Below are 22828 nucleotides of genomic sequence, written 5' to 3'. Positions count from 1 at the left end.
TTCCTCCCAGACTAGCTGTCCCCTCAGCCCCGAGCTATAGACCGCCCCTGAAGGTTTACTACTCTGATGGAATAGGGGCTTCCCAGTGATTGTAAAAGGCCATTGGGAATATATATAAAGAATTAAGGCACTGCCCTAATTCAACAGCAGACAAACATTTCATGTAATTTCCTCTTTTAAGTCCCCTGATGCTTTCACTTTGAGATAGGAGGAGGAGAGGAATTTAGGGTGCTGTCTCACCCTAAATTCTGGTGGTTGGGAGTCCCCCTCTTCTGCCCACTCTTTGGTGTGCCCGGGGCTCTGGCCCCTTCTTACCCTGCTGCCATTCCAGCTCAGGTGCGCACTCTGTCACAACATTCATTCTCACTCTTCCCCAAATTCTTCATGTGGTGTCGTGCCCCCCTGCCCCCATCTGCAGACTTCTTCCCCTGCTTCTCTGCCTGCCAGGCTCCTATTCATCCTGTACGATTCAGCTCAGACGTGAAATCTCCCCAGCCCTTTTCTCCACACAGCATAATCGCAGCCTGCACCAAGCTCCTGCTATACCTTTTCTCATAAACAACTAATTACCTTTTGCTCTTTGTTGTGCTTTTATTACTTTTATGTCCATAGGGACTATATCTTGTTCATCTTTGTTCTAACAACTTTAAGTTCAATAAATGTTAGTAGAGTAATTGATCAAAAATCAGCATTTTAAAGTATTTACAGTTACACTGTGATAAGTGAGTCTCTCCTGAATTAATACTCTTTTAAAAATGCATTTAGTTGTGCTTAAGACTCAAATTGTAAGTCCTGAGAAGCAATATTGGCATGTGGTGGTATTTCTACAAAGCCTCACAGCTTTTGCAGGATAAAAATACTAGAGCACACAATTTCTCTTTGTTCACTCACAGTTGAAAATCAACAGAGCTAACTTCAGGCAAAACTGTGAGGTATGGAGGTTTGTCTTTATTATCTGGGTAGCTCCTGTTTTCACTCCTTTCCCTTAATAATATCTACCTTTAGGCATCTACTTTTTATTCTGTTCTGGTCCTTTCTATTCTATCAATTCTGAATACATTTTAAGAATGAATGGGCATAAGTTTAAGCCTTTTATTCCTATGTGTGAAATCATAGCCATTGGATTACCTGTTCACAGTATTTTAGGGGGCAGATTTTTTGTTTTTATGGGAAAGGAAGAAAAGTCATTAAAATTATACCATTTCTAGATTAGCCCGAAACACAAACTTGAGTAGACCTTTTAGTTTGTGGGTGGACTTGTCACCAGGACAACCATCTCTGCTTCCTGGGCCAAATGGGTAGATTTGGGGAGGATTTAAAACTCGCTGCTGCACGTGCCCCACAGAAGTGGCCAAATTCCCTTAGACGGACCAGGACCACCACAACTAATCCATCTGGTGCTTTGGTACAAATTTTTAACACCTTCCTCAAGTGCTTTTATTTTTATCTGTCAGAAAACTGGTGACATACAGATTTCGTTAATCAAGGCATTACTGCCATCTTCCAGAAAAGTGTCACAGTAATTATACACATCTGTGCTGGCTCTGATGGGAACGTGCCCCGCAGGGTGGTACCCTTGTGCAGCCTTGGGGAAGAGCTGTGCTCTCCCATTGGCTGCAGGCCTGCATGTCCTATTGTCTGACCACTTGGCTTCACATTTATGTTGCCTGCCTGGTCCTCGCAGGCACTGGAATTTTCAGCCATTGGTCTGTGATTCTCTGAAGCTTGAAGACTAAGGAAAGATACCACGTGCTCCTTTATTTGGGGAACGATGGTCCCAGTTAGTACATTAAATCAGTAGGAATGATATAATCAAGTCTCCAGCTTACTACTAGGAGGAACTAATTAAGTCAAAGTACAAGAAGTACAGGGAGCCTGACTCATAGATACCTTTTATACTATCATCCCTCTTGCTTGAGACTCTAGTACAGTTGCCATGGGATGTATTGTAAAGAAAACTCGAATTGTAAAAGAGAATCCTTGAGTTTACAAGTAGCAAAAACATTTTGGAAGACTGCTTAGGGCAACTGGTTATCAGGCAGGCTAGGCTAGGTCTGTCCGCTCTGAAATGGCTTCATACCTTATTAACTAGATAATCATTTTAGTTACGTTCTTTTTTAAGAATCTTATTTCCATTTTCACAAATGAGAAAATTGAGTCATAGAAAAATTAAGTGATTTGCCCAAGCTCACAGTTTGTAAATGGCAAAGCTGGAATTTGAACGCAGACGCAAATGGTCCCAGTGCGTTGGATGGATGGATGGATGGCAGACTGCCTTCTCGGCCTTAACAGTTCAGAGGTCACCTGGCTTCCCAGCAGGAAAAGGGACAGGAGCTCAGCCTCTTTCTCTTCTCTTGTGTTGGATGACCCTTGCCCTAACACCTGACAGCTTAAACTAACATTGGTAGTACCGTTGTTCTGTCACATGACACAATAAACAGAACACAGGATTTATGTAAGATACATAACTGTTTCGTTGTTTAGAATTTTTATCAAATTTCAGATCCTACAACTTAAAAATGAACTTTGATACAGTAACTTAATTAAATTTCAACGTAATTAAGTCCCAAAGCTCCATATATCTGCAGGAAAGAGGTAGAATTTTAAGGGATTTTTTTAAGTGGAATTTATTATTTTATTTGTGTGAAGTTTATGTGAAATCTGTAATGCTCTGGGTAGTTCTGATGAACTAGTATTTGTATCATTTTGAAGATCTACTTCTCTTTACTGTACCCTAGGATATTACAGTTGTCGTATACTGTCCACTGATTTTTTTTTTTAATTTTATTGGGGAATATTGGGGAACAGTGTGTTTCTCCAGGGCCTATCAGCTCCAAATCCAGTTGTAATTTTCAAACTTTACTTGCAGGGGGCGCAGCCCACCATCCCGTGAGGGAATTGAACCGGCAACCTTGTTGTTGAGAGCTCGCGCTGTAGCCAACTGAGCCATCCGGTTGCCCCTAAAACCTCTTTCTTATAATGTGATATATATTTGAGGAAAACTGAAAGGATGGAATTAATAATAATAATAATAATAATAATAATAATAATGGTAAGACAAACTTTTCAAACTAAAAAGTAGTGGACATGTGGGAAAAGCAGGAGAAGAAGGTGTGGGCTTATTAGTAAGCTTATTTAAAACAAAATATGGCAATGAATGACATTCCCAATGAAACACAGCCCCTGAGGGCAAGACTTTGTCTACTTTAGTCACAGGTGTTTCTCTAATGACGGGAAGAGAGCCTGGCACCCAGTAGGTGCACAATAAATATCTGTTGAATGAAGAAAGGAAGGAATGAGAGGTATGCGACTTAGGTTTCATGCCTTTTGTCTTACAGGCTGCCCGGGACTTTGATCACAATGAGTCATTCCTTTTTAAGCTGTTGCTTGCCAAGTTGATTTATCTAACTTCTGTTACTTCCCCATATTTCATAGCTTCCAAGTGTCGTTTATTACTCATTTATTCAACAGATATTTTTTGAGCATCTTAATGTATCGTAAGCAGTAACATTAAAAAGCAACTAGGGCTTATCTGTTTAGGGAAATGGGTCATACATGGGTATTAAATAATAATTTAGGATATTTTACTGTTGTATGCAATGTAAGAGGTTGGCGCAGGCAGTAAATACATGGTTTCGGAAAATTGTGATTTGGTGAAGTCAGAGAGAAAGGAGCCATAGACTTTCAGTAGATAAAGAGGAGGCGGGAGGGCTTCTCAGAGGAACAGCACAGCATGATCTGGAAGAAATCACCAGCCGTGTTTTAGGAAAAGTAGTAGATGAGCCTGGCAGGTAGAGCAGAGGGCTGAGTGCAGGTATTTCAGTGTTAGTAGACCGAGCGGACAGATGGTCCCCAGGTTACTGATTGAGCATCTTTCACTCTCAGGGCTCTGTCCTTGGTACTCTCCTCCTTTGGTTACGCTGACCCTGTGGATTTTCCTCTTGCTTAGTCGTCTTCTAGCTCCTGCTTATCTCTTGAACTCTTCCCCCCCCCCCCAACGTTGTCTTGCTAAGTGATCTCATCCACTTAAAAAATATATACACGGCAACTCTAGAATTAGTATCTGCAGCCCAGACTGCTGTCCTGACCTTCAGCCTCATGTGTAGACAACAGTCCCCTGGACAGCTCCACTTGGATGTCCCACGGCACCGTCACTTCACATGCCTGAACCTGAGTCCTTGGTTGCTACCCACCCCATCACCTCTCGTGGCAGTTGCTCCCCAGTCTTCCCCATTCCCACCGTTACTCAGGTGAAAAACCTGGGCGTTACCCACAGCTCCTCTTTTCTTGACAACACACATCCAGTCCATGTTCAAGTTCCTTCAGCTGTGCCACTGTGTACCCCAACCTGCTCTTAATACCGGGGCCCTCTGTCTGCTGCCACACTAGTCTAAGCTGCCTTCTGCATTCACCTGCCTCCGTCATTTGCACGGCCTATTGCAAAATGCAAATACAGAGCTCATCAATCATTAAGAATTTCAAAATGGTGACAGCGCCGCATGAAATCCCGAGCAGGGCCTTTGTGACTGCATGGGGTGCCTGCGGTGGAGCTGACCCTCCCAGCTCGGGCTTCACGCGTAGTCATTAGCGTAGGTCACTTACTACTCCCTGCTCAGGACTTACAAGATCCTGCGGGATCTGCCTTCCAAACTCTGTGATCTGATCCGAAGCTGCTTCCTCTCCCGCCACCACCATCCTCTCTCATTCACTAGGCAGCAGCCAAAATGGCAGCGGTTTGTCCCTCAGCTAGAACCGGAGCCGCCCATTTCTCTGCTCTTCCTTTAACCTCAGCACAAGTCTTTCACCAGATCTACAAGCGTCAGCCTGTCTCAGTTCTCAGGTCACATGACACCTCCTCAGACAGGCCCTTTCTGACCACTCTGACCACAGAACAGCTTTCTCCCCCCCGCCTACTTACTTGCTAAGCCATGACCCAGTTTTATTGAATTCTTAGTACTTATTTCTGTGTGGCACTATCTTTATTAATGAATTGTTAATTGTGACGTTAACGGTAACCCCATCACCTGACATATCACCGACTGCGTGATAACAATGCTCGATAAATATTTCATGAAGGAATGTTTTTCATCTTTTCAGCCTTTTGCATTTTGGAGATTTACCTGAAGATTAACAGGATTTTTTTTCCTTTGTTAAATTCTAACAATTTTTTATTGCTTGAATTCTCATAAAATTGAGTTAACTTATATTTAATTTACAGACATTATAAAGTTAGTTTTAAAAATCCCAAAGAAATCATTTTCTCTTTTAAAACAGCATGTCTTTGGTACAACACACACTACATGTGTTAAAGCTTGGAAAGGAGTTAAACATGCTGTTACCTGTTGAAACTAAAGTTACTGCTATAGGGGTAACAGAGTTTCACCCTGAGAATCAATATTGTACACCATATTACCAAAGGTTTCACAGCCCAAGCTTTACAAATTTCTGTAAATGCATTCATTCAGTAAACTTTGGACACCAATTATGTGCCAGACATTCAACAATAAACCGGGAAGATGTTTCCCTGCCCTTGAGTAGCTCACTGTCAATAATTTGTTCTTTGCTGTGCAACGTTGGGTGTGTAGTTTCAAAAAGAAAAATTCTAAATCTGCTTCATGAACTACCCTTGATCTTCTAGCTTTTTAAGACTTTACTGCAAAGTCCAAAATGATGCAGTTCTATAGGAGAAACACACACATAAGTACACTGTATGAGGCTAAGTGAATGTGAAATATTTAAAATTAATTTACAAATGTGTTGTTTACCAGTGCTGTCTGGTACACACACCATTTTTGGAGGGGGTAGGTGTGGTGGCAGCCAAATGCTATTGTTCACAGAATTTTCAATACTTATTACATAATTACATTGAATGCCATATGGCGTTTTATTGCAGCTCATTAAATTACTAGGAGTGTATACTTCTATTTTTGTTATTTTCAGTGCATTTCAGTAGCACTATTTTTTGTTATATAAACTTTAGATGTTCCTTTTTCGTAAAAAAATTATCCTTCAAGATGAAAATAATTCATGGAATACAGACTATTCCAGAAACAATTCCCATGTCGATTCTGAATGGTGACTAAATGACAGTCTGTATACTGCATAGCCCTTCATCTATAGAAAATAAGAATAAGAATTGCCAACCATGTCAACAGAGAGATAACTGAAATATAAATATCTCCTTAGATAACTGAAATGATTTTTTTCAAGGACATTTTGTTTTGAAAACCACCTCTGCTGTTTTAGTATGTTAGTCTCTTTTTCCTTCCTGGAACTCTAGAGGAATGAGTCTAGAGTAATGAATTCTTTTTAAAAGTTCGTTACTTAAAAAAAAAAAATTGTAATTAGCTTTAATGAATGAAAATCTTTCTAAAATATATTACATAGCGTACCTATATCCATACTGCATATACAAAATGTATTGGGAACATGATTCAGCCTTCTCTTTTAATTTGGTTTTTGGTGCGAATGCCTAGTTTTGAATTGTGTGGCAGATGCCTTCAGATACTGTCGAGAAGAGGGGGGTTAGTTACCCTTTTACAAGATGGTCACAGAGTATGATCCTGTGGGAGTTCTTCTGATTGTTTTCTATAGGTCTTCACTCCCCTCTGAGCAGCTGTCATTCTGTCATGTTGATTGTTGTGTTACTGTCTGTTGCAGTTCTCTCTTTGTTCTGATTTAGTGTTTTTAATTTCCTGTGAGCTAGGAACCCAGTTTTAAAATTCTATTAGAATGAATAATGTGTGTAAAAAAAAGACTGAATAGACTGAGTGAAGGTCTCCTGGGCTCGCCTGTGAGTCAAGTGCCCAGAGCTGTCTTGCTCAGCCTCGTGACATCTGTTTTGGTGGCTGAGATGCTCTTTTTTGCTTCTTTCCTGGGTCTGGTTAGGGCAGATGTCACTATATTTAATAAATCACAAAATAGAAAATATGTAGGCTGTCTCGTTTTAGAGCCCTTCCTTTGGGTCACTCGATCCTTGTTGACATGACACTCTGGTATCACCTGTCTGAAACTCAGCTACATAATCAAGTAGTGCTCGTTAAATACCCTGACATCCTTCTCAGTGCTTTGCTTGAAACTGAGTCATACAGCTAAATGAACTTGATTAGGCTGTTGATTGCCAAAGCTCATTTCTCTGCTCTTTATTCAAATTTCTATCATGGATGAAACATGCAATTTCAAAATCTGTTGGGTGTTGACAACATACCACGGTATCCTGCAGTCAGTCCCCAGTACATTCGTGAAACCTTCAGCATACACTCCAGACTACCTTATTTGTCAGGCATTGTGCTAGGCAGGCGCCATGCTACAATGAAGAAAAACAGGGTTTCTGTGTTTAGGGGCTTATGTAGTACCTGTCGTTCTCTAATGTCTATGTGTGTATGCACGTGGGAGCTTTGTAAAAAATGTGGATTCCACGGGCAGCTCCAGCCCCCAGAGTTTCTGACTCAGCAGGTCTTGAGTTGGGACTAGAAATGTGCATTGTTAATAAGCAACCCGATGATTCTGATGTAAGGGGTCCTCAGAGCACATTTTGACAAATATTAGTGTAGCTGACAAGGAATTCTCAATGAGGAGGTACGGTTGTCAGATTATACATGGACGAGGACAGTATAGTGCTGTGTGTAAGCTGATTGCCATTTCATCTGTAATCGAAACTCTCCCAGAAGTCTATTTTCTAAATCACTGGCTTATGTTTCTGCTTATTACCTTTATGTGGAGATAAAATGCCAGAAAACTATGATTAAATCTAAGTGTGGTGATTTCTTATCTCTTAATACCTGCCACCAATTCATTTTTTCTATAGGAATAGCATTGGTCTATGACAAGCTGTCTCCCAAAGATAGCAGTTATGAGAAAGCTAGAGCAAAGGCAACACATTTCCATTCAACGACTTATTTAAAAATGAAGTGTCATCAAATGCCTCTTGAAGTGTACATAAGAAATTGTGTCACTGGTTGCCTCCAGGGAGAGAATCTGGAAGTCTGAGGGAGACTGATTTTTAATCATGTATCTTTTTGTACCTTACACATTTTATACATTGTGACCGCATTAATGTAACAATCAAAATTCAATTGGAGAATGTGTGTCGTGTTATATGTATCCTTAGCTCTAAAAGTATACTATTGATTGTTATTCACTTGGATGTCTCTTAAGCCTGCTTGCTTTTTCTTTTTCTTTTTTTCATTTGCTTTCTTTTTGACATCTTTCCCTATCAGCATATTCTAGAGGGTGGAGCTTTTCCTCTTGTAAGCACATTATTTGAATCTCTCTTCCTTTATTCAGGGGTTTGTGATACCACTTTATCATAAATTTCATTCTTCCACATCCTAGGGCCTGTTTCTAAGCTGTCTTTCCTACTTCAGCTTTCTAATTTTATACTAGAAACGTGTCATTTTAATTATTGTGGCTTAATAACATTTTAATGCCTAGAATGTTATGATCCTCATTCTTCTTTTTTTTCTTAATTCTTCTTACCTGTTTAGTCTTCCATGTCAATTTTAGAACAATTTTTTTTAATTGAGAAAATCCAGTAAAATTTTTTATTATAAACCTATAAAATCATTTGGGAAGAATTAGCTTCTTGACACATTTTATCTTCCTATTCAGAAACATAGCTGTCCCCTCCATTTATATCTTTTAGTAACAGTGTGTGGTTTTCTTCATATAAGGTTAAACATTTTTATAAGGGTTGCTTTGTATACTTACATTTTTGTTGCTATTGCAAATGCTTTTCCTTTAAAAAATATATTTTTTTATATTTTATTCCTGGAGTATAGGAAAGCTACTTTTGTATATTTATACTATTTCTAGTCTGTTATTGTTCAGTTGTTTCTTTTTTTAAAGCATATATTATTATATTGCCTGAAAACGTATACTGACTTTTAAAAAGTATTTCTTTAATATATGAAATGTAGAAGAGTTTGATATAAATATATATGTTCATAGTTATCATTTTGGTTAAAAATGTAAAATAAAACTTCTGTGTCCTTAAGTTCCGGAGATTATTGATCAGATACACACAGTAACTTGAAACATGCCTGTCCTTTGTTGCTTTCTTAACCCGCCACAGGGCAGACAACACTCAGCACTGAGGGGCCCAGCTTGTAAGGCTGGGCTGCTTTTCTGAAACAAATATCACAGGGTTCGGCAGGTATATATGTGTGAAAACGTAACAAATTGTACACTTTAAGTCTGCAGTTTATTATATGTCAGTTACACCTCAGAACTGTTGAAAGGAAAAAAGTATCACAAAATTTGCTTGAGTTACGGTTCCTCTCAAATAGTCTGGCCTTCATTTGCTTTCTTTAATGGTTTCTGTTTTAGTTTTTGCTAAAGGACTTTAAAAGGAGTGTAAATCAGCAGTTGACACAGTCCCTGACAGGTAATGGACGCTGAATGTATTAGGCGACATGTAATTGGGTAACATCCTGGATCATTTCTACCTCAGTAACACCAGGCTTCTTAGGTGGCTATGGGAACACGGGATGCTCTAGTGGGAGCTGCAAGACAGAACGGTAAAGCACAAGGAGATGGAGCCACAGCCACCTCGGGCCTGAGGGGTGGCTTTGCTAGGAAGGTGCTGGCCCAGGGGGAGTTTGCCAGGCGAGAGAGGGAGGGAGAGGGGTGGAAAAGAAGGGGCAAATTCCAGAATGGCAGGAATCCTCAGGAGTGCGGGAAGCTCTGGTATGAGACTGTCTTGCCCAGTTCACCAGCTTGTAGCTTTTTCATTCTGCTTTCGCCCCCAGTATCGGCAGCTGACGCTGGGTCTGCCTTACCTTAGGTCTCCAGGATACTCTTGAATTCGGTGTCACGTCCAGTCCTCACGCACCGGTCTGCCCTCCAGCTCCTGGTACCTATAGCTTCTCTTCATCCCTTGTTTGTTGTTCTTCCCCGTCTCTCCCTACCCTGGTTCCTTCACCTCATTGCTGCAGAACTAAGGAACTAATGGTCAGGAACGAATCTTCGTTTTACAGGGAGCTCCTTCCAATAGATAGTTCTCAGGTTTTAGCGATGGACTCCTCAGAGTTTAGTCTGGCATACAGGCCTTTCATACCGTGAACTGACATTTATTTTACCACTTATTCTTCACTTCTTCTCCTTCCTTTTCCTTCCCCTCCTCCCCCTCGCTCTCTCTCTCCTTCTCCTCCTAATTCTTGCATTAATTTTGTGTCACTTCATCAGAGAAGTTTATATCGAACTTTTATTTTCATTCTTAAATGTGAGTTTAAATTTTTCCCAGTTGGAACTTGTTGAAAACTTCTTTTCACCACTCCCTTCATCCTCTTGGTGGAGAGAAAGTGAAACCATATGACCTAAAAGCCTATTCATAGTGGCAAGTCTGAGGCAGTGAATCGGTAGGGAGTCCTGACCTTTACAGTGACTTTCACTCTTCCTGTCAGTGTCAGGACCCTAGCAGCTGGTCCCAGCCAGGGCAGAGCACGCTCCCTGGGCCCAACCACACCTCCTCTAAGCTTTCCTCCTGGCTTGATTGCGTTCTAGCTAGCACCAGAACCTCTCTTTGTAATTTTTCAAGGTTGCTAATGCAGCGTATTACAATTTACCTTTTCAGAAATTCTCTGAACCTCAGTGTACTTGGTGGCCACATACTGCCAGGTTATTCCCATCGATGATTCTAGCATTTATAGTTTCATGGAGTCACTATTGAAGTAGCTGTTTGCTGGATTTGCTTAGTCACCATAGCAACAGTGGGGTGGTTAGTGTACACCCAAGTAGCTTCCTGCACTTTGACATGATATGCAGCTAATAATCTGGTTTCTACTCAGTGCAGAATGGTATTTTTAAATGTGTGGAATCCAAGTTGCTTGATTCCACTGTTGTGTTCAGTTGGCACCATCACATAGCCATAGATCATAGAGATTTTAATTTGGAGAACTGATGCCTACATGCAGTGTATAGTACAGGGGCTGGCTCGAGAAATGCTGCTTCTGTCACCATGAGCAGCTTGTTTAATCTCTAACCTAAATATTTTTAGGAGTTAGAGGAATGGATGACAAAGGTAGCCATTGGGGCTGCTTAATAATCTGAGGTGCTTAGCTTTTAATCACTTTAAATAATTCTCATTACAAGCCTTCAATTTATAATATAACAAATATGAATATTGGAAAGTGCTTCTCATCACGGTAGTTTTTCTAATCTTTGATAACTTCTGTTAGGTCAGCCTCCTTGAGCTACATTACCACATTCATTTCCCCTCCTACACTCTCACTTAAATTCCTTTAGTCATTATTTCAACTAACAGTTACAGGAATCTATTTCCATTTTTTAAAAGTGTTTCCTGCAGATTTCATGTATTAAACATGTATCTTACAGAAAATACACATTCTCCACTATCCATTACTTGGAGAACATAGTCTGTTAGTTCAGTGTCAAGAATCTGATCTAATCTAGTGATGTAAAGATTATTGCTCTACCTTCTATTATAAACATGTAAAGACTCTCTTTAAAGCCCCAAGTTCACTTCACCCTAAATTGCTTTTATCAAACACACCCCGTACTTGAACCCACTACTTTGTGTGTGAATTAAACCCGAAGCCCACTTCCCTTTCATCATCTGTATTCTCATTTTGATTTGTATAAAAAGCAAGTTCAAGACCTTATTCATTGTTCTTTTTTTGAATCAGGCTCTATATATTGAACCAGGAGAAACATGGGCATGTTTTAGATAGAATGTGTTTATTCAAATGTGTATGTGTACATATACATCATACACATTTTCTCATCTATTCCTGCCTAACTCGGTTGTTGAATAGATTGTGCTAGAAGACAAGCTGTAGGTCGGTTGCTATTTGAGCAGGTTACCTTGGACTGTTCCATGGACACAGATGTTTCCTTTGCCTTCGGCTAGCAACACTCAAGGGAACGGGGAAAGAGCTCGGTACAAAACCATCACCACAAGTGCAAAACACAACGTGGGAGTTTATGCTTTCTTACTGGTGTTTAGCCTTGTTAAAAATGTCTGCCAAAGCAACATTTATAAAGACAAATGCCCCAGATGCAGATAGTATCAACAGTTTAGCAAAATGAAGTGGATTTTGCCCATCACTTCTCGAATGTACATCATATCATGACTGTAAGTAGCCTGTATAATAACTTGGACCATCCATGCCTGTTGATGATGTAGAATACGTTTTTATGCATTTGTTTTGGGCCCATAATAGCAGTCATTCTGTGACTAACTAGAGCTTCATGAAGAATAGCCTGGTAAAATAGCTCTCTTTTAAACAGAGCTAGCAATGCACATAAAATAACACATAGAGTCTAAATCCATAAAGCATCAGGACTTTTTTTTACCTACACCTTGTTTCGAAAGCCATTGCCTATATGCTAAGTCTATTGTCTTTGTACTAAGACCGCTATAAAAAACATAGGTTTAAATTGAACCAGGTAGTATTTTGTATTCTGAGAAAAACCAGACTAACACGTTTCTAAAATGCCTTCTTCTCTGTACTAATAGCAAGAAAAATTATTAAACTCATCACATGACATATTCAGTTCTTACTAAATCTATCTATAGGCTGTATGTAAGAGAAAATTTGCATGTTGGCTGGATAACTTCATGTCTGTGCCACACAAGTCCCCACCAAATGACGGCAATCCAGAAGCCTATTGTTCAGTCAGTGGATAAACAGTTTTGGGAGCTTTAAAAAAGTAGTCATAGTTGAATGTCTATTGAAAGGACTGGTAGCATGAACTGACAAAATTGTGGGGGAAAAAATCTTAGTGTAATAATTATTCTCAGCACTTTATCAATATGATGAACATAAGGATTAGTATTTCTGTTACAAAACTGAGTTAATTTTATTATATTGGTAATTTACAAGAATTTTATCCACAAATGTAAAATCTGTGTGGGACTTTAAACTCTCAAAACCAAATCGGAACCTTAAATTAATGAATGCATTTCATCCTCAATGAAAAGGAAAGGCTTTTGCATTCTGTTTATCTTACATTAACAGAATGTAACGCATTAGAGTTCATTATTTTGGCACATTGAAAGGCTTAACTTGGGCTTTCTTCTTAGCTTCTTAGGACACATTTAGGATGGAATAAAAAGGCACCTATCTTTATTTTTATTTCTAATCTTTCATTTGCAGTTTCAAATGCTAGTGAAATTAGCAAATTAAATGGGACTTTTATGAAATTAATTATTCCCATATGCTTTAATTTCTCTGTTAACATCATAACCTTTGCAATACTTATTTTACTGTTTACCATAAAAATTACAAAGCTAAAAATTGCAAAACTGGAAAAGTGGTGCTGAAAGGAACTCTTATTGTGGCAGTCTTATACCTAATGGCTCTGTCTAGGTTTCCTTTAAATCCTTGTAGAGAAATTAGCCAATTTGTAAGTGTTTTTAATCAAGATATGTATGATGTGATTCAAAAATATTCTAGAGCTTGGCAGTCCCCAATACATCACAGTGACTGCTTGTCCTCCATTCTCTCATCTAGTTATTCCTGTGAGTCACACATCATTGTGGGATTTGGTTGTGGGGGTGGGGGGGCACCCACAGGGAAGCAGAAAGTGGGGGTCAACTCAGCTGGTGGGGAGACCCTAGAATTAGTACTTAGGCACAACTCCTTTTCTGTGTGTGAAAGTAATCTGGGAGAAGAAATGGATGGTGAACCTGAGTTGCGTGTGGTGAAATGCTGGTGTCAGGAAGAGCTCTAAATGCTGCCTGAATTGACCCCTCTCCCCAACCCCACACAGACGTATATGAGGGTCGGTGTAGGTAAGTGCCGGGCAAAGTATTTAAAGGATATAAAAATCTAAATTAATCCTTAGGGGTTACGGGTGGAAATGGGCCTACGTGTTTTTACTTAATGTTCCCTGAAGGCATTAGATTTGGCCACTGAGGTAAAATAATGGATATGAAATAATCCGGAGCTCGCCTATAGAAAAGTCTAGGGGAAATCAACTAAAGAGGCCAAGGAGGTGAAAAATAGGGACACTGGCCAACATAACGTAGATGTTCACAGTAAAGGGAAGGGAAGGAATAAAAGAATTTCAGTTGTACCCACTGTTCAGTTTGTCTGAAGGTGACCAACCTTGTGTCCTGGGAAGAAAAGTATATAATCTTGAATCGTATTTTAATATGATGAGGAAGACAGGGGAAGATCATCTTTGAGACTATTAGTTTTAAAATGATCATGAGTTATCTACAGAGATGTTCTGCTCACATGCATTTTTCTCTTTTTGTTAAACTCAGACACATCTTCTACTGGTTGTAAGTCATATATATATATATATATATATGAGATTGAATTGAATGCCCTAAGGATTAAACCCAAAAATATTTTGCGGACATCTAAAATTCAGTGAAATTTTTGAATCACATGTATAGTTACCACCCAAAGCGAGAAGCTACCCTATTTTTCTGTCTTTTGGTGCTTTGGTTGAATTATAATGGGCTCTAATTAGCATTTCCATGAGCATCACATGTTTTACCTACAGCTGAATGGCATTTAGAAGGAAATTTTCTTATCCTTGAAAACATCAGAGGGGAGATCAAAGAAAAGTACTTTTAATCTGATGTAGCCAAATATATCCCATCAGAATAAATAAAGGATGGACACAGTTCCATACATCTTGGTTTTAAAATCTAGTCGGTGAACCAGATAATTATTAAAAGTTGTTTATTTCAATAACTCCCATACATTTCTGTTCACTGCAGCTACTTGAGTGATAATAATAACTACAAGAATAGCTAAAACGTCCCGAATACTTATTATGGGACAGGCCGTTTATTGAGGGTTTTATAATATAAAAATTATCTCACCTATTTCTGTTGTTATAATCCTCATTTTTTCCCATGAGGACAGCACGGTGTTAAAGAAGTTGATTAACTTGATCACTGCTGTACCATTCTTTCTAGACTAAGCGTTCTTCAAGGTCATTTTACATGCCATAGCTTTCCTTTCATCGTGATGTTTTTTTAATGCGAAATTATTGGCATGAATCTGAATACAAACGATGGTATTTCTTTATTCCTCTTTTGAGTATTAAGTTATAAATATTACTGAACCTTTTGATAGATAAGCTTCCCCCCCCCCACCCCTGGGAACCATACCAAATTGTTTAGGTTTTTTACTTTTGGTGGAATTTGGAGGAGGAAAATAAAATGAGAAGTTCTTAGTGAAACTTAACCTATTTTTTGTCATTCAGCATCCACTGGAGTTTAAGGTAATTTCACTTCTAGCGTAGAAAGAGTAGCTACTTGGTGATCAGTGAAACACTTTTTCCTCTTGTATTTCTTTATGCCGGTACTAAAAATAGAGACTGGAGTATTTGATTACCACGAAAAGCATAATCTGCAAAGGGTTTCTTCCATCAAATGCTGTTCCTTCTGCTTCCCCCTTTCCTCTTTCCTGCCCCCTTTTTCTCCTCCCCATCACACATACACTTACATTGGAACCCAAACGTTCCAAGGTGAAATGCAATTTGCTCTCTCGTGAAATGTTATAAGAAATCATGCCTGACTTGGACTAATGAAAAAAATATATACTGCAGTGGATAAGTTGCAAGTGACCAAAATTTATAATTATTTGAACAAAAACGTCAACCAGTGCAAACTTGAGCTGACCTGTTGCTTACCAGACTCCTGAGAACCAGTTGTGGTGCCGCTTCCTGACCCCCCGCCCCCATCTAGGCGTGTGTTGTCCTGGTGTGCAGCCAGCTTGCTGGTGACTTAGAAGCGCTGCTCCCGCTTAGGTTCAAGGTACCCAGTGAACATGCCTTCAAGTTCAACAGGAGGAGTCCACTGCAGAAGGAAAGAATATAGGGAAAAGGATACTCGGGCTGCACGGTAAGCTATTTATGTTTTGGACTGGTGAGTAGAGATTTTGTGTTGTTCAGCTAACAGAGGTAAACAGATATGCTCTGGAATGCTGGCAATGGACTTTTCCTGAGAAAGTGAACATTTGACAAGGGATTGAAGGTCTTACATTGTTTCAGTGAAAAACAGAAATTAGGCAATAATCAGAAAAACAAAAACACGACACTTACATAACAGTATTCATTACACTAACCGTCATTTATTTCACCTGACTAAACTTAAACGCATACCAAACACTTCTGTGGGTGGCTGTTGTTTGTACCAAAAATCTAGGAGAAAACCCAGTCCAGTGTGACTCGTCATTCCCTCGCTAGGTGTAGGCCTCTTCTGAACATCTTGTCAGCTAATGTCACAGACATATTTTGGGCATAATACGTCTTCTTAAATAGCTATAAATATTTTAAATTGGGAGAGTATACCCACTTGAAAAGACGTCTGAACTGCTTCATTATATTTAAGATGCAATTATGATACAGGTGAAGAGCCCTGGACAAGGAATCTTGACATTTTCTTCCCTCTCTGCTTCTGACAAACTGTACGGTGATGGGCTTACATTGGGACTTCATTAGTAATGTGAATTCTTCTGTTACAGAAGAATTCAACTCAGCGTTACGTCTTTCATTTAGAGGGAGATATTAGGTTGACTCATATAAAATTTCTAGTTCTATAAAAAGTCAAGAATGATCACGTTTCTGTATTTTATCAGAGATATTTTTCAATTTTTAGTCTGAATACAATCTGGGAGAGTCTGTCAGTCAACTCATGCATTCGCCTCTGGGTGGGAGTGTGGGATTAGAGATGGAGGGAATTGCTGGTCCTTCAACAAAACCTTTGTCTGGATGCCAGTGGTTATGACACACTTGTGTCCTGACTTTGCTACTTTTAGTAATAATTCGTAATTCTTTGCTGCTGCTTTGCTTAAAACAGAAAACAAAACCCCTAGGGTATAGATATACAAACCGGAAGGCTACTGCCTCGTAGCCCAGAATAACTGGTGTATGTGTTCTTGGTTCTGAGGGATTGTTTTTGGTGGGTTTTTTTGGGGGGCGCGGGGGAAGGGTTTCCTGTTTTTTAAATGGAATTAGTTGGCAGTATTTAATAAATGACTTCACATAAAAATCTGACTCTGCGTTTTCTTGAATAATTAGACTGTCAGGTAATGGCGGGCTTGCATTCCTACAGAGTAAGTCAGCGGGTGCCGGCTTGCTGCCCACTTGGGATGGAGGTCTGCTCTATCTCCAGTTCGCTGCAGCCCCACCCCACTGTTACTTTCTGCTCCACTTGACAGGTCACTGTACATATTCGAGTTTGTGATTCTCTTGCGCTGTCAAGTAGAACATTCTGCGGAGATAGAAGTGCCCTGTATGTTGGCCGATATGGTAGCTCCTATAGCTCTGTGGCTCTTGAGCACGTAAAATGTGGTCGGTGTGCCTGAGGAACTGAGGTTTTCATTTTATCTAATTTTAATTTCTTTAAATAGTTGCGTGTTGCTAGTGGCTACCATGTTGAACTGCGCATAGATAATCTATATATTCTATAGAAAATAGAGTATTTTCCTTTACGGGGTATTTCCTGCAGAGTGAAAATTAAACCTTAATGCATCTTATAGTCTCTTTTCTTAAATGCCAGATCTAAAAGTTAGCATACTATTACTGTAAATCATATGATTTGATAACCAGATTACCATCCCTTAACAAATGCAGCCTAAAACTTTTCTTCTTATCTTTTTGTTCCCTCACTTATTTATTCAACACTTTATATCACATGCCTATTCTAGGCCCTAGCGATCTGAGGAAGATCCTTGTTTTCATGCTTACAGACAAATACATATTTGTAAGAGACTCTTGTCCAAGTAATTTAATATTTACTACCTATAATCCTTCTAGTAGCTTTGCCAGTTAAAGGATATAGTTAGATTACTTGTCAATTGCAAGCCCTAAAATTTCTTCATTGCCACTCAAACCCACATTCGAATTGATAAAAGTGTACTAGTGTGATAATTCCTTTGAGAAGCTCTTTTTGTCCTATTCCCCAAATATTGAAACTTCCTATAAATAAATTCTCTTAAAACTAGGCGTCACCGGAACCTTTTCATATTAGTTGTCACCGGAACCTTTTCATATTAGTAAGTCAGCTTGGTGCACACCTGCTTATTACCTCACCTGGCCTTTCTCCCAGCCTCTTCTGGGCGCCTGCTCCCACGCTGAGCCTTCTCTGGAAATCTCCCGTTTTCTTACCTAACTCGGGGCCAGGTGTTGGTGCGAGGGCGCTTTCTCTCACCCTGCAAATGTCGGCTCCTTTCCCACCGTGGGAGGCAGTATTTACCTCCTTCACTGCCTTGCTTCTCTCCCTTTCAAAAATGAAATCAAAATCTTAAGAAAATACACATTTTGTGAAACCTGTCATTTTAAGATTAGCATAAATTGCAATCAAGTACCGCTATCACACAAAGGCTAGGTGAAGGTAAAATACTGATATTTACATTGCAAAGTAACTCCTACATTGGCAGTTGCTCATGGAAACATTGGCTGTTCAGTGTTTTTTTGTTGTTGGTTATTTCTGGAGTTGATAACCAGATCAGCAAGGCAGCAGGGTTTTCTGCTTAGGTGTGAAAATAGCCTTGTGTATAAAATCAGGCATCATTGTGCTATTCGTTAATACGGGATTCGGCCTTTTCCTTTGCGATCTAGTTGTGCAATAAGGTGTCACGTGTTCATTTACTTAACAATTATGTATTGAGTTATTTTTGTGTGAGGAGCACTGCTCGTACCAATGGGGTAAATGAAGGATCCATTGACTTAACATTTGTAGACGTCTCTTCCCCAATCTGCCAACAGCTTACAGCAGTAGAATTTGGCTTTTTCCCCCATTTTGTTAGATCTTACTAGTAGTCATCCTTTAAAATATTTTTGGGATGTTTCTGCTACTCTCTCTTTTTTTTTAACGTGAATTTTATATTTCTAAAATACACTAAATCATTTAAATTCCCAGTATAGTACATAAATCTTAAAGTATAGTGAAGATCTTTTAGTAATTTTAAGTAAAGGTGATTATGGACCATGATTATAGCCTAATGACTAGTGACATTGCCCTAATAAGCACTTTTTTTTCAGTGTTATAAAGGAAAATGTGCTCGTGTGTGTTTTTACGGAATTGGGCTAATTGTGGCAAGTTAACGAGTATCAAGGAGAATTACTTATTTTGAACTAAACTCTGAGGTTTTATTCTATTATATGGCCTTTTAGGAGACTATATAGAAGGGACTGCATACTTTTAGGGCCTGTATTGATTAACTGCTTGAACCTTGGGGTCAAACAAAACGATCTGAGTTCCAGCTCTTTACATATCTGTTATTATTTGTAATAGTTGTTGTCATTTTATTAGTACTTTAGTTTTAAATCTTGTAGCCCTTGAGCTTTTTATTTGTCAGGGAAAAATTAAAAGATAAAACTGACTCTTTATTTCCAGAAAGACTAGTAATTCAGTGAGTCCTAGCCTTCTAAGAATGTGGAAATATAATTCTCTGGAAGTGGTGGTACTTATTAGCAATAAGTATTTTTTTAATGGTTTATAAAACAAAAGAAAAGCAAGGCCTGGCTTCATCTAAATGATTGCAGAATATTATTTTTCTAGTATTGTTTCTTGAAAATAACAGCATATTTTAAAACTTTCTGGAAAAGTGAAGACCCATTTTTTCAAATGGTTAGGACAGTGGGGCTTTTAGCTTGTTCCCAGTCCAGCCTAAAACCCTTGCATGTGGTTTGCTGTTCAGCATTACAAACCAAACATTTCCAAATTATGTTACTTTGTGCAAGCTCAGATAAACCTCATTTTGACTTTGAAGTCATGTTGAAGTCATGATGTTTAATTTAGTGCATTGTTCAGTGGTGAAATAGAGTTGCAGATTGTTCTGACACTTCCGGAGATAATGTTAAATGAATTATTTAGTGTTAAGTAAAGAATTCTGCTAAATTATTTTAAACTGTTCAAGGTTAAAGTATTTTAAGATTTAGTTCTTTAAAACTATATTTGCAGCCCATAGATTAACCTTTTGCATTAGGAATCATAAAATATCCTCTTTTAATTAAAATAGAACGCTTGAAATTGACTGTTTAAATGTACAGTAAACAGGGTTAAATTTTATATGTGCTCTTTATTTTAAAGTTAATTCATTGTTTTCCTGTATATATTTAAAAGATGAAATACTTTGAGGATCAGAAGGGCACGGCACTCGGTGGGTGGTGGCATTGGTTTTTAGAACGCTGCATTAGAACTGAACAGAAAGTGTGCCATGTGACTCTGAATCAGGCCACAGTGGCTGCAAATAAATTCTTCAAATACATTCAAGTGTCAGAGCATGACCAGAATAAGCTACTGTTTATAAAGACACACTTACCTCGGCAAACTGAAACCCTGAGGAATTTTCAAATTGTGAAGTAATGGGAACAATCTTTTAATGTGGAAGGAAGGCGCTGGTACCTGCCTCCCTCCTTGAAGGTGTCGTAAGATTAAACTGTGGCGTCAGATGTGGGAAGCAGGGAAGCCTAACATTACCGTTTGGAGAGGCCAAATCCCGGTAACTGCATTAGGGATAGGCCAAGGGTGGGCACAAAGAGATGATCACAAACAGGTTGCCACTTAGCGATATTTTTTGCTCCAGGAGTTACGCCTGCATCCTTCTAACCTTTGTAAGCATTCCTGTCTGTCTTCAATCCCTTTTTTTCTCTCTGAAGGTTCATTTATTAGTCACTTTGAGACACCCTCTCAGCTTGGAGGCGTGGTTTCCCCCCAGTCTTCTTGGAAGCATGAGCAGTCCTGCTGCAGCTTACCCGGAAGTGCACACCTGGGGGTAATTTTTCACTTCATAGCCACATGCTGTCGATTGCCACAGTACCAGTGCCCTGCCCCTCACAGAACTGCAGCTCATTAGTTACACATAAGCGTTGTTTAATGTCCCTCTTCCACCAGAGCACGTCCGTATGGCAGCCTCGCCAGCCCCTCCAGTGCCTGGCAGAGGGGGAGGCCCCCAACCAACACTTGTTGGATGATTGGCAGCAGAGGGCTCCTTCTAAAGTCTGGTCCTGGCACAGCTGCAGCCTGGTGCAGAGTGGGAGACAAGCCATGGACTAGATCCCACAGGGACGTGCAGTCACCTGGAGGAGCTTGTGTTTCATCCAAAAACAGTTAAGGGTTGTTGTAAGTCCAAGTGCATCTTTAGGGGGGCATCTCCCTTCTAGACCTCTGGCTGGTGCTTTCTTCATGGTTCATAGAAAGTGTGTTTGTCACATGAAAAGGAAAGTAACGTTGTGCATATGATATACGGTTACATATTCAGTAAGTTTCTATAGACCTATTAGAGTACTTTTCTTACACTTTATAAAATAATCATTTTATGTACTTAAAGGATAACTGGATTTGTAAATAATTGGAAGAATTAAAATATTTATATTTCAATACAGAAATGACTGTACTGAATTTGGGGACCGTAGTAAAAACAAAACCTAAAGTATTTATGGCTTTCAAATTAAAAAAGCAATTGGTAGATATCTATTATCTTCTGAGTCATTTGATGTTGTACACCTAAAAATAGGCGGAAACAAACAGATAAGTAATTTCTTCTAAGGAATTAAATAATAAGAATGTTATAAAACCAGGTATCTTTTATACTGCAAGTTGTGCTTTTGCAGGAATTTTAAATGAAAATCATTTTTAGTTCCTATTCTATTGAACCAAAGAATTTAAAGTCCCATTCAAATAAAGTAATATATGATGTTGAACATGTATGGCCTTTAAATGACCACCATTTTTATGACTTTCAAACTAACCTTCCAAGAAAAGATCTTTATTTAAGAAAGTATACTTCCTTTTCTGATTATAAAAGTAATAGATGCTTGTGACAATGTGGATGAACCAAAAGGGTGTTATGCTGAGTGAAATAAGTCACCAGAGAAAGACAAATAGCATATGATCTCACTTATACGTGGAATCTAAAGAACAAAATCAATGAACAAACAAAACGGAAACAAGACTCATCGATACAGAGAACACCTGATGGTTGCCAGAGGGGAGGGGTGTCGGGGAGCTGGGTGAAAAGGGGGAAGGGATTAACAAGTATAAATAAGTAGTTACAAAGTAGTCACGGAGATGTGAAGTACACCTAGGGAATATAGTCAGTAACTTTACAACAACTATGTACAGTGCCAGGTGGCTATTAGACTAATGGTGGGGGAGGGGGTCGCTACGTAAATTATACAAATGTCTAACCACTGTGCTATACACCTAAAACTAATATAAAGTAATGTCGAATGTCAACTGTAACTGAAAAAATGGTTTTTAAAAGTAATAGATGCTTATTGCAGAAAATTTAGAAAACATACAGAAATCTTAAAATGCATTAATTCTAATCTCTTCCTTTCCACCTTTCATGTTAGTTCCACTTACTTTTTTTAAAACCACATTCTTTTTTTTCTGTTTATTAGGCAATTTTAGTAGGCAGTTTTCTAACATGGTTCTCGATTTCTTTGCTGTGACCATGACATCCCAGTAGTTCCTTTTGAGTTCATTTTCCTTTTTACAGAAACAAAATCCTTGAGTAGTTCTCTCAGTGAGGATCGATGAATGATAAACTTCTTTTCTTTGTCCAAAAATAGTTTTATTTCACTCTTATTCTTCAGTTATAATTTAGCTAGATATGGTTGGTGATTTCTTTCTTGTAGTACTTTAAATATATTCTTGTATTCTGATGTCTTGCTGGTGAGAAGTCTAAAGGTACAATGGTACCTTTTGTGTCTTTAAAAATAGTCAACTTGGAAAGCTGCACCTTTTCTCCCTTAAAACACTTTTAGATTTACTGTGTTGATATACCAAATGAATTAATCTAATTTTTAAAATAAGAAGTAAATGGTGGATGTGTGGTTTACTAAATACAGTAACATTTAGTCCAAAACAAAACCTCCTGAGACCGCTACT

At 38.9% G+C, this 22828-nt stretch overlaps 1 protein-coding gene across 1 annotated transcript in view; it reads left to right on the top strand.

The window, feature by feature from the left end:
- GTF2F2 (general transcription factor IIF subunit 2) overlaps positions 1-22828 on the top strand; it is a 121675-nt gene that overhangs the window by 73409 nt on the left and 25438 nt on the right. The gene's annotated exons all lie outside the window — the stretch shown is intronic.

This window comes from Rhinolophus ferrumequinum, chromosome 4 (assembly GCF_004115265.2).
Source record: "Rhinolophus ferrumequinum isolate MPI-CBG mRhiFer1 chromosome 4, mRhiFer1_v1.p, whole genome shotgun sequence".
Taxonomy (NCBI): domain Eukaryota; kingdom Metazoa; phylum Chordata; class Mammalia; order Chiroptera; family Rhinolophidae; genus Rhinolophus; species Rhinolophus ferrumequinum.
Note: the sequence above shows the minus strand (reverse complement) of the source record. Positions and strands in the feature narration are given on the sequence as shown.